Source organism: Otolemur garnettii, unplaced genomic scaffold, assembly GCF_000181295.1.
Source record: "Otolemur garnettii isolate 467f Iridium unplaced genomic scaffold, OtoGar3 scaffold00293, whole genome shotgun sequence".
NCBI lineage: Eukaryota > Metazoa > Chordata > Mammalia > Primates > Galagidae > Otolemur > Otolemur garnettii.
This window is the reverse complement of record NW_003852688.1, coordinates 196,251-209,537: the sequence shown is the minus strand read 5'-3', so window position 1 is coordinate 209,537 and position 13,287 is coordinate 196,251. Positions and strand designations below refer to the sequence as shown.

Sequence of the window (13,287 nt, the reverse complement as noted above, 5' to 3'; positions counted from 1 at the left end):
AATGATGGCTGCAACCAAAAAAAAAAAAAAAAAAAACCAGAAAGGGATGGACAAGAGGACAAGCAAAGGAAACAAGGAACGGTATAATAGAGCAGTTACAAACACAATAGTTATTACTCCAACTATGTCCATAATAAATTTAAATATGAACAACATAAAAACAGCAATTAACAGACAGAGATTGTTACAGTGGACTGAAAACAAGACTCAAGCATACATTTGAGACAGAGCCTCAAGTTGTCACCCTGGGTAGAGTGCTGTGGCATCTACACAACCCTGGGTAGGTTGCTGTGGCTCACGGCAACCTTCAACTCCTGGGCTTAAGCGATTCTCTTACCTCATCCACCCAGGTAGCTGGGACTACTGTCGCCTGCCACAGTGCCTGGCTATTTTTTGGTTGTAATTGTCATTGTTGTTTGGCGGGCCCGGATTGGGTTTGAACCCACCAGCTCTGGTGTGTGTGGCTGGCGCCTTAGCTGCTTGAGCTACAAGTGCTGAGCCAAAACCCACTTTAAATATAAAGACTCACCTATGTTAAAAGTGAAAGGATTGAGAAAGCTGTTTCAGGCTGATACTAATGAAAAGAAAGTTGTGGTCGCTCTCTTAATTTCAAACAAAGCAGACTTCATAAACAGGAAAATTATCAGGGGTAAAAGGGGGCATTATGTAATGATAAATAAATGGTAAATGTAATGATAACTTCTCCAAGAAGCTATAACAATCCTTAACATGTATGCATGTGACAAGAGAATGTCACGGTAAATAAGGCAAAACTGGTAGAGCTTCAAGGAGAAAAAGACAAATCCACTATTTTAATTGGAGACTTCAAAACACTTCCTTCAGCAATTTATAAATGAAGCAGGCAGAAAATCAGTGAGAATATAGCTGACTTGAGTAGCACCATCAGCCAACTTGATCTAATTGATATGGTGGAATACTCCATACAACAATAAAGTACACGTTCTTCTCAAGCTCACATTGGAATATTCACTAACATAGATCACATTCTGGGTCATAAACAAAGCTTGAGAAATTTACAAAGAATTGAAATTATAAAAGGCTTCAGGTTCTCTACACTTAGGATTTCTTTCCTGTAATTCAATATATTTGTCTGTATAAGAATCACCCAGCCCTCTTTGTATTGTCCTGTGGAAAATGGGGCTCAGAGAACGGGCACAAATGCTGATATTGCCATGAGTAGTAAAATTCTTTGTCTCTGACCCAGGACTTTTGTGTCTTCTGAGGATACCCGTGAAAGTATGGCAGACTAACTTGTTAGCTTGTAAGTAGGGTAAAATTCTGACCCTTCACAGTTCTTGACTGTATCTTATAGTTTTATTTTTTTCCTATCCAAGTGATGACTGTCCAAATGAGGCTAATGATTTGCTTCCAAAATGTTTATTTCCAAGTTTATCTCCGTTCCATCAAGTTTTTCCTAAGTATTTAATTGCAGGTCTGAATAATTTCTGCTTTCCATTTTCCACTAATTTTCACAAAACATGGGGAAAACATGCACAGACACTGCTACTTAGAAGAAGACAAGTCAGGAGAGGCGCTACATCAGCAGGCATTCCACTTGCTGTCCTTTGTTGCACAAAAGTCGGCTCCTGTACAAGAGACCGAATTCAGCATATGCAGGGAGTGTTACTATTTAATTTATGTAAGTAAAGCCCAGGACAAAGTCAACATGGACCTAGCAGTACATCAGTCCCTACCGCTTGATCCTAAAGGCCTGCCTTGGGGAAAGATGCTTCTGACTATGTGACCAAAAAAAGCAGCAAAAGTTCAAAATCCCAACCAGGAACTAGGTTCCAAAGTGCTCACTTCATAATAGACTGAATTCAAAGATAGTGAAATTCTCCAATACCCATCAATATTGATTTAAATACATTTTAACTTAAAAAATGAATTAGGCATGGCGATTCATCCCAGCATGCCAGGCAGAAGGATCACTTGAGGCTAGGAGTTTGAGAACAGCTTGGGCAATAGTGAGATCGCATTTCTACAAAAATATTTTTTAAAAGTTAGCTGGACAGGCGTGGCATCTGTAGCACAGTGGTTATAGTGCCAGCCATATACACTGAGGCTGGAGGGTTCAAACCTGGCCTGGGCTAGTTAAATACCAATTACAACTACAACAACAACAAAAAATCCGGGTGTTGTGGCAGGCGCCAATAGTCTCAGCTACTTGGGAGGCTGAGGCAAGAGAATCACTTAAGCCCAAGAGTTTGAGGTTGCTATGAGTTGTGACACCATGGCACTCTACCATGGGCAACAAAGTGAGACTCTGTTTTAAAAAAAAAAAAGTTGGACATAGTGGCACCCATCTATAGTCCTATGTATTGGGGAGGCTGAGATAGGAGGATCTCTTGAGCCCAGGAATTTGAGGTTGCAGTGAATTATGATGATGCCACTGCATTTCAGCCTGGGTGACAGACAGAGACCTTGTCTCTAAAAATAAAATAAAATAAAAAATTTAAAAAATCAAAAATCAGATTTTGCCACCCAACACTATGTGAGAGAAGAGGCACTTATAGAAACAGAGGCATGACAGTGTGAAGCTTTTCTTTCTTTCTTTCTTTTTGAGACAGAGTCTCACTCTGATGCTCTGGGTAGAATACCATGGCGTCATAGCTCACAGCAACCTCAAACTCTTGGGCTCAAGTGATCCTCTTGCCTCAGTCTCATGAGTAGCTGGGACTATAGGCTCCCACCACATTGCCTGGCTAGTTTTTCTATTTTTACTAGGGATTGGGGGGTGGTGGTGGGAGGTTTCAATTTTGCTCAGGCTGGTCTTGAACTCCTGAGCTCAGGCAATCCACCTGCCTCTGCCTTCCAGAGTGCTAAGACTATAGGCATGAGCCACTGTGCCCGGCTAATGTGAAGCTTTTCAAACTAAATTGAAGTGTGAACTTTAGGCCAGCATACGTCAGATTTTTTTTTTGTTCTGCATCCTTATAATTTTGTAAAAAAAAAAAAAAAAAACTAGCATGTCACACCCACCCTATGTAACTGCATATTTATAAATTCTGTACAAATGCCATTGTATTCATATATTTTATAAAACGTAAACAAAAATATAAATAGAAAAGAATGAGATAAAAAATATAGCATAGAGTCACAAGGGTGGCTTAAATTGGCGAGAGAGATGGTCAGTTGGCTATGGCTTCCCCCTGGGGGTGACCCAGGGTGAAATTTTTGGATGAGGAGGTAGAGTCAGTATAGTACCATTTGCCTACCTTTCTGGTGGGTCATTATTTTCTTGGATTTTCAGTACTCAGTTTCTTGAAAACACCTGCTTGGCGTATTTCTGGAAGGTGGGATAAGGCTGTTTTCTGTTAATTAAATCACACTTTGATTGTACTGGGGGGACATCCATTTCAAGAAACAGCAGTAAATCCTCCTGTTAATCATAGAATCCTTTTAGAACGTGAATGATGGAGCTCTGTTGTTCTGTTTTTAAAGATTACACTTGATGTATTTATTTCCACAAAGCACTCAAAGGGGACTCTTGGAGATTAAACATAATTTAGTTTGGGAGTTTTATTTGCAAATGTTGGCTCTCTGGAGACCGCCAGGGTGGTCCCCAGCAGACGTGGGAATTAATACCTTTAATGAGGAAGGGATTCAGGGCAAGAATCAGGTTTCCTGAAATGTGCCCACCATACTTGGTCTAGTGAATTCCTCTACATCTTACCTAACTCAGCTCGAATGCCACTGTTTGTTTTTAGCTTTAATTTTTTTGTGTGTAGTAAAATATGCATAACATAAATTTTACCATTTTAATTGTTTTTAAGTGTACAGTTTAGTGGCATTAAATATATCTACGTTGTTGCGCAACCATCACCACCACCCCCTGGACTTTTTCATCATTCCAAACTGAAATTCTGTCCCCATTAAACAATAACTTCCCATTTGTCCCTTCCTCCTGGTAACCACCATTCTACTTTCTGTCTCTATGAATTTGACTACTCTAGGTATCACATACCACTTGACTTGAAAAAAATTTACACACATATATATATGTATTTCTTTTTGAGTCAGATTTTTACTTTGTTACCCTCAGTAGAGTGCTAGGGCATCGTAGCTCACAGCAGTCTCTAACTCTTGGGCTCAAGCAATCCTCTTGCCTCAGCCTCCCAAGAAGCTGAGACTACAGGTACCTGCCACAATTGCCCTTGCTTCTGTCTGATTACTGTTTATAGAGGATTTGTTTTTAAAGATGGGGTCTCGTTATTACTCAGGCTGGTCTCGAACTCCTGAGCTCAGGAGATCCCCCCAAAGTGCTTTGCCTCCCAAAGTGTAGGCATGAACCACTGTGCCCCAACTATATATTTATTTTTTTTTTTTTAGAGAAAAGGACTTGATCTGCTGTACAGTGGCATAATTTTAGCTCACTATAACCTTGAACTCCTGGGTTCAAGCAGTCCTCCCACCTCAGCCTCCTGAGTAGCTGGGACTAAAGGGCTGGTGCCATCACACTGGGCTAATTGTAAACTTTTTTGTAGAGATGAGGTCTATTATACTCTCCAGGCTGGTCTTGAACTCTTGGCCCCAAATGATCATCTACCTTGGCCTCACAAAGTGCTGGGATTGCCAGCATGAGCCACTGCCTATCAGTTATACAGTAGATTGAAGAGTCAAATAGTTCTAGGAGACTTGTGAAAAGCAGCAGAGTCCTGCCCCTCAAAACTTCTTCCCCAGTCTTGCTTGTCAGAAACAACCATCCTGAGTCCTTTGAGCCTTGGTTCACGTTGAGACCTAGATACCTAGAAAAAGTGCTTGGATTGCTGCTTCCTGATTTTTCAGTTTTAGGTATTTTCTGCTGATTCACTATGAAAGGTAAGGCATTAACTTGCCCATATTTCCTTTAAAATATATTTTATCGTGAAGTGTATCATACGTTATATAAAACTTCCATGTCCTGGTCAAAATAAAATGAACACTCTGACCCACCCTTCAGCTCAAGAACAGGAACATAAACATTATCTAAGTAGCCTGCATGTGCCCTTCAAATGCACTCCCTTCCCTTCCTTTCTCCAGGTGAAACCACCTATCTGTGCTAATCATTTTCTTCCTTTTTCTTGTAATTATTGCACATGTATATATATTCCTAAACAATGTATTGTTTTGTGGGCGTATTAGAAACATACAGTGTGTGTCCTGACCTGGCTTCTCTCGGTCAACATTACCTTTTTGAAGTTTATCCATGTGGATACGTAGCTGTGGTTAACTAATTTGCTCTGCTCTGTTGTCTTCCGTCATCTGACTACATTTCTACCCATTTATCTGGTTTTGTATTATACATTGCACAAGAGTTTCTCTAGGGCATATACCGGTAGCTAGCAGTGGAATCGTTAGGGCTTAGTGTATGCAATACATTTTCAGCTTTACTAGGTAACGACTGTTTTCCAAAGCGATTTTGCCAAGCTCCACTGGATGAGGAGAGATTGTATTGCTCCACATCCTTGCCAACTCTGGGTACCGACTGATTTTTTAAAACTTTTGCCAACTTGGTGATGTGATATAGTAATTTCACCGTGGTTTTAATTTGCTTTTGCCTGATTACTGTTTATAGATGATTTGTGAGTTCTCTTTTGTGAAAAGCCCTTGTATGTTTTCTGCCCATTAAAAAAATGATTTGCAGACCTTTTTTATATATCCTGGCTATTAATTCTTTACCAGTTTTATATGTTGCAAATATGTCCTCTCAGTTTGAGGTCAGCTTTCAATTATTAGGCAAGGTCTTAAGAACTGACATTCTTAATTTTAATGTAGTTGCTTTTTATCTATCTTTTCCTTTATGGGAATCTTTATTTATTATTTTTTTTGAGACAGAGTCTCACCATATTGCCCTTGGTAGAGTGCCATGGCATCACAGCGAATGGCAACCTCAAACTCTTGGTCAAACTCTTGGGCTTAATTTAATGTAGTTGCTTTTTATCTATCTTTTCCTTTATGGGAATCTTTATTTATTATTTTTTTTGAGACAGAGTCTCACCATATTGCCCTTGGTAGAGTGCCATGGCATCACAGCGAATGGCAACCTCAAACTCTTGGTCAAACTCTTGGGCTTAAGTGATCCTCTTGCCTCAGCCTCCCAAGTAGCTGGGACTACAGCACCCGCCATAATGTCTGGCTATTTTATTTTTTTTGTTGTTGTAGTTGTCATTGTTGTTCAGCAGGCCCAGGCCAGGTTTGAACCCTCCAGCCTCAGTGCATGTGGCCAGCTCCCTGAGCTACAGGCACTGAGCCTTTTTTTTTTTTTTGTCCTTTGTATTTTGTTTAGAAAAACTATTCCCTATCCCAAAGTCATAAAAATATCTTCTATATTGTCTTCTAAGCATATTATAGTTTTGCCTTCTACATTTAAGAATTTTAATCTATATGGAGTTGATTTCTGTATGTGGTGTGATAGGAATTTAATTTCATTTTCTCACTTAGATCTATAATTGTCCTAGCAACGTTTATTGAATAGTCTATCTGTTCCACACCGATCTGCTGTGCCAAGTCTACAAAAAATGAAGTTTCCAAATATGCTTGGGTTTGTTTCCGTGTTATGTTCCACTTGCCTGTCTGTGCCAATACTACATAATTGTCTCAATAATTATAGCTTTATAATATGTTTTAATGTCTGGTGTAGAAAGATCTCCCACCTCATTCTTCTTTAGGATCGCCTTGACGCTTCTTAGGATCTTTGTTTCTTCATATACATTTTGAATAGCTTGTGAAGTTTTGTGGAACTGTTGGCCTTTGGGTTGGAGTTACATTAATCTCTGGATCTATCTAGGGGAAAATGAATACTTTTATGACATTCAGTTTTCTTTTCTTTTTTTTTTTGCAGTTTTTGGCCAGGTTTTCTTATCCAAGAGTATGGTATATCATTGGATTTGCTTAGAACTTCAGCATCTTCTAAAGTGGTTTTATAATTATTTCCAGGAAAGACTGCACATTTTTTCTTTGTATTATTCCTGGGTATTTTTATATGTCAAATATCCTTGGGAAATTAAAAGTAATATCATTAGATTTTATTTTAATATTTTCATTTATTTATTTATTTTAGATAGAGTCTTAAGCTGTCACCCTGGGTAGAGTGCCCTGGCATCATAGCTCATAGCAACCTCCAACTCTTGGGCTCAAGCGATCCTCCTGCCTCAGATTTTCTATTTTTAGTAGAGATGGGGGTCTCGCTTTTTTTGCTCAGGCTGGTCTCAAACTCGTAAGCTCAAGTAATCCACCTGCCTCCACCTACTAGAATGCTAGGATTACAGGCATGAGCCACTGCACCTGGTGGATCTTATTTTAAATAATGCCTTTTTTCTTAATGTTTATTTTATCTTACATTAATAAAGCTACAGTTGCTTTCTTTTTCCAGCATTTACCTGGAATACTTTTTTCCATTGTTGACTTTCAATTTTTCTTTGTTCTTATGTTTTGAGAGTATCTCTTGTGAATATGTATATCTAGGGTTTAAAAAATCTATTTTGGGATGGTGCCTGTGGCTCAAAGGAGTAGGGCGCTGGCCCCATATCCCGGAGGTGGCAGGTTCAAACCCAGACCTGGCCAAAAACTGCCAAAAAAAAAAAAATCTATTTTTAGGGCTGGGTATGGTATATCATGCCTATAATCCCAGCACTTTGGGACACTGAGGTGGGCAGATCACCTGAGCTCAAGAGTTCAAGACCAGCCTAAGCAAGAGTGAGACCCCACTTCTAAAAATAGCCAGGCATTGTGGTGGGTGCCTGGCTATTTTTCCCAAATAGTCCCAGCTACTTGGGAGGCTGAAGCAAGAGGATCACTTGAGCCCAAGAGTTTGAGGTTGCTGTGAGCTATAACACCATGGCACTCTACCCAGGGCAACAGAGTAAGACTCTGTCTCAAAAACAAATAAATAAAATAAAAAATCTATTTTGGTTATTTCTGTCATTTACTAAAAAGTTAAATTCATTTACATTCAGTATTATTGGAAATATATTTAGGTAAGCTTAATATTTTTAATGTCCTTCCAATTTGTCCTACCCTTTTTTTTTTTTTTTTTTTGAGACAGAGTTTCACTTTGTCACCCTTGGTAGAGTGCTATGGTGTCATAGCTCACAGCAACCTCAAACCCTTGGGCTCAAGTGATCCCCTTGCCTCAGCCTCCACAGTAGCTGGGACTACAGGTGCCTGTTACCATGCCTGGCTATTTCTAGAGATGGTATTTTGCTCTTGCTCAGACTGGTCCCAAACGCCTGAGCTCAAGCAATCCACCCACAGTGGCTCACACCTGTAATCCTAGCAATTTGTTCTACTTTAGAAAGAGTCTTTTTTAAAAACATTGCTCATCTTTTTTATTTCATTTTTTTCTCTTTTCCTTTCATCTTTACCCTTTTTACCTGGTACATGCTCTGTGCCTACCCTTTCAGTGGTTGCTCTAACTGTTAGAACATGCATACTTGGCTCGGTGCCTGTGGCTCAAGTGGCTAAGGTGCCAGCCACATACACCTAAGGTGGCGGGTTCGAATCCAGCCGGGCCCACCAAACAACAATGACGGCTGCAATCAAAAAATAGCCTGGGTGTTGTGGCAGGCGCCTGTGGTCCCAGCTACTTGGGAGGCTGAGGCAGGAGACTCGCTTGAGCCCAGGAGTTGGAGGTTGCTGTGAGCTGTGATGCCACAACACTCTACCCAGGGGGACAGCTTGAGGCTCTGTCTCAAAAAAAAAGAAAAGAACATGCATACTTACCAAAGTCTAAAAAATTATCAATATCTATCATTTCCACCAACAAACCCAGGACCTTAAGACATTTTATCTTTGATAACCCATTTACAAATAAGGTATAATATTATTTTTCAGGACCGAAAATCTTATTGTTAGACGATCCTAAGAAGAATATTCCCTGAGATTTCATAACTGCACATTAAGTTACTACATGAGTTTATGGTCTAAATTTATCCTAACTATGCAGTCCAAAAAAAAAAAAAAATCTTAAACAAATAGTTTAAAGTAGTCTTAAGTTGGTAGTGTCCCCCAGACAACTCAGAGAAATAAAAAAGAAAATCTTCTTTGGAAGAAGTCATCTTCAATACAGGCCTCAAAGGATTTCCATAGATAAATGTTCAAAGAAAGGGACCAGTTCATAGACAATCACAAGAATACACCATGAGTGAGTACCAGCAGAAGCAAAACACAGCACAAATAGACTTACAAAGTCTTTAGAGACTGTAGTTATCTGACACAGAATATGAAATAACTACATTTTGCAAGTTTAAAGAAACAACCAAGAAGTTCTAAGATAGATAAGAAATTCAAGTCATTTGGGCTTCAGTCAAATAGAAGAATCAAACAGACTCAAAAATGAGAAATGAATGCCACATTGTGTTGACTATAAAACAAGATTGATTATAAAATGCATGCTAATTTTGTGTGACAACAAAAACATGGCCAACTATCATTGCAAGATGCCACTGATTATAAAATGCACCCTGATTTCAGAGATGTTATAAAATGTGGGGAAAAAATTGTTTCAGAATCAGTGAACAGTAGTTATTGAAATGTAAAACTTAGCAGATCAACTAAATTGCAGATTAAATTTGACAGATGACAGAATCAGTTAACTGGAATAAAAAAACAAATAATTTGATACAAAAAATTATCCAGAATGTAGAGAAACAATGAAATGGAAATATAACAGAAGAGTGAAGGGTCTTGGAGAAGGCCTATCATCTATCTAATCAAAAGTTCCAATTAGCCGGGTATTGTGGTGGGTACTTGTAGTCCTAGCTACTCAGGAGGCTGAGGCAGAAGGATCATTTGAGCCCAAGATTTGAGGTTACAGTGAACTATGATGATGCCACTGCACCCTGTCCCGAGTGACAGAGTCAGACCCTGTCTCAAAACAAAACAAAACATCACAAGTTCCAGATGAAGGTACTAGAGAGAGTAGAAAAGAGGCAATGTTCAAAAGAATAATGGCTGAGAAATGTTGAAAATACTGGAAAGAAAGCAATACCCAGGAATAAGAATTCAAATGATTCTCAAGCAGGACAAAACAAAAGAAATGCCCATCTCTGAAGAATACATGATAATAAGATTCTAGAATATCAAAGGCAAAGAGATCTTCAAAGCAACCAGGAGTAAAACAAAAAAATCACCTACTAAAGAGCAATAAATAGCCCAACTTATTACCTCTTAACAGCAAAAATCGAAGCCAGAAGACTGTGGAAGAACATTTTCAATATGCTGGGAGAAAAACAATAATCAACTTGGAATTTATACCCAGTGATACTGTTTTAAAAATGAGAGCAAAACAGAGAATTTTCAAATAAATAAAAACAGAGACCTTTAATAAAGGCAAATCTAAAAAGACAGATTAGAAGCAGAAGGAGAATGATCCTAGATACCAGGAGGAAGATGAAAACACCGGGGTTCAGGGACATCCTGAGGGGAAAGTCTGCTCACCTTTTGGTTTCTGTCTGTCTGGCTTTTACTTCTTTGTGGGATCTGTAGCTTTTTGCTTTTGTGCCAAACCAGTGATGCATTTTGAAAATTGTTATTAGGCTGAGCATGGTGGCTCATGCCTATAATCCCAGCACTTTGGGAGGCTGAGGGTAGAGGGTTGCTTGAGGTCAGGAATTCAAAACCAGCCTGCGCAACACAGTGAGACCCTGTCTCTCTCTCTCAAAAAAAAAAAAAAAAAGTTGTTAAAAATATTTTGTCTTGCATTCTTTGACCTCAGGAGGATTATTTACATATCAAACTCATATACCTATAGGAAAAAAAAAGTTCTCCAGCAAAAGTTCTTTAGGGAAACCCTCTTTCAGCTCATATGGAGTCCAGATTACTTGTCCTTGTAGCACATGCACAAGCTATAGTTTTACATTTATCTGGAGGCAAATGTATTACCTTTGCACTATGAGGTCGTATTTATCTGTGTGCTTTTTTTTTTTTTTAAGGCAGAGTCTCATTATGTCACCCTAGGTAGAGTGCTGTGGCTTCACAGCTCACAACAACCTCCAACTCTTGAGCTCAAGTGATTCTCTTGCCTTAGCCTCCCAAGTAGCTGGGACTATAGGCGCCTACCACAATGCCCGGCTAATATCTGTGTGCTTTTTAAAAATTAATCATTTACTTACCCCATTAGAAATGTAAGGGCCAGGGCCAGATGCAGTGGCTCATGCCTGTAATCTTAGCACTCTGGGAGGCCAAGGTGGGTGGATTGCTTGAGCTCACAAGTTCGAGACCAGCCTAAGCAAAATTGAGAAACATATCTCTACTAAAAATATAAAAAACTGAGGCAAGAGGATCACTTGAGCCCAAGAGTTGGAGGTTTCGGTGAGCTATGATGAGCACTCTACGCAGGGCAACAGCTTGAGATTCTGTCTCAAAAAAAAAGAAAGAGGGTGGTGCCTGTGGCTCAAAGGTGTAGGGCACCAGCCCCATATGCTAGAGGTGGCAGGTTCAAACCCTGCCTCGGCCAAAAACTGCAATAAATAAATAAATAAATAAATAAATAAAATAAAATAAAATAAAAAAAGAAAGAAAGAAAAAGAAAAAAAGGCAATTAAATAAATAAATAGAAAGATAAGGGCCAGGTATGTGTTGCTTTCTGTTTTACTTCCGAGTGACCTGGCACATGGTAGGTTTTCAGTATACATTTATGAGTAAATAATTAGATGAATAATTATGAATAAGATAACACCAGGTATTAGGACAAGCATAGCTCTGTGTCTCTGCCTCAAATCCCCATAGAGCTCTGCTGGTCAATATGGGAGCCACATGTACCCATTTACATTGTATTTACATAAAATCTAACCTTCAGTTTCTGAGTCTCAATAGCCACATCTCGAATGGCTAGTGGCTACGCTATTGGGCAGTGCAGACATAGAACATTTCCATTATCACAGAAAGTTCCATTGGAAGTGCTGCCATAGAGTTCTCGAGAATTCCCAACTGCTCCTCTCTCTCTCTCTCTTTCTTGCTCTCGCTCTCTTGCTCTCTCTCCCCCGACCCTAAACCGAATACAGGGATAGTTGTCTTACTAGTGACTTAAAATGATGCTTTTGAACAAGAAGATGTTGGGTACTTTTGGTGACTAGCAGCATCCCCACTTTTTTCTTTTAAATCCTGAGCTTTTTTGTTTTGTTTATAGTCTCTTATTCCTGGTGCTACTGAAGCTGAATGTTACTTGGGTGAAAAGCATAATTGCTTTCTTTTCTAGGTCCTTAAACCCTTTGTTAATGTCACCGTCTGAGAGTTCCCAAAGCCCAGGTTCTAGGAGAGTTTGGCACGTCTGAACAGCTGAACCATGAAATAATGAAGTAGGACGAGGGGGTGGGGGAGCAGGGCACTCTGTCAATAAAAGAGCTCCCCTCTCTGCACACATGGCCAATTAATTGGCCATTCTGGGAAAGTATGGATAGGGAGGGGGGCTTCTGAGAATCGCCGGTGACAGCTAAGTGGCCTTTTGTGGACGTCCTCTGCTGAACAACTTTGTTGGATTGAGTCTCTGCCTTCCCCCACCTCCCGTGGGTTTCCTGTTAGATCCATCATTTACCATTCAGGCATCATCTTTCACTTTTTCCTTCCAATATGACTGCTTTGTGTGCTGGCTCTGCTTTATCCCTCCTGTCCCTAGACCATAAAGGGGACTGTGTGGGGCTTCGGCAGGACTGAGGAATTGACCCTGCTGTCTGTTGAGAGCTATAATAATGACTGCAGTGATCTTCATGTCTAGCAGCAAACGAACTACCTGTCCCAGCATAATGGTGACCACCTGAAGATAGAGAAAAGGGAATCTTGACTGAGTTCCTTCTCGTGCAGTAGATAATTCCTTTGTTCTCTCCTCCATTCTCTTCTCTTCCTCTTTTGCCTGTTGCACTTAATCTAAGATGCAGCTGGGACTGAGAGCTAATACCTTTGAAATAATAATACCTTCCATTTCGCAGGCTTTACTAAGCCAGTTCACCCCGGTTGTCTCGCCTAATACCCCCCAAAACCCTGTGAAGTAGGCAGGGGAGGTGTTATTAACCCCATTTAACTTATGAGTAAACTGAGATTTAGAGAGATCAGGTCAGTCCCCCCAGCTTTTTTAGACAGGAATTGCACACCCAGTCTCTGTCTGTAAGCCTAGCAGTCTTTCACTGACGTCCACACCCTTCTGTGTAAGGAGGACACGGCCCAGGGAAAGCACGAAGAGGTTGCGGGGGGAGAAGGAGAGCCAAAGAGAAGATTTCACAGAGGAGGGAGGAAAGCAGTGATGTCATAGGGGCTCTGGCTACTCTCGTCTTTCTCTGGAGATGGAGGATT

General features: G+C 40.0%; 1 protein-coding gene across 1 annotated transcript in view; it reads left to right on the top strand.

Annotated features, from left to right (window-relative positions):
- CPA5 (carboxypeptidase A5) overlaps positions 1–13,287 on the top strand; it is a 68,746-nt gene that overhangs the window by 33,309 nt on the left and 22,150 nt on the right. The gene's annotated exons all lie outside the window — the stretch shown is intronic.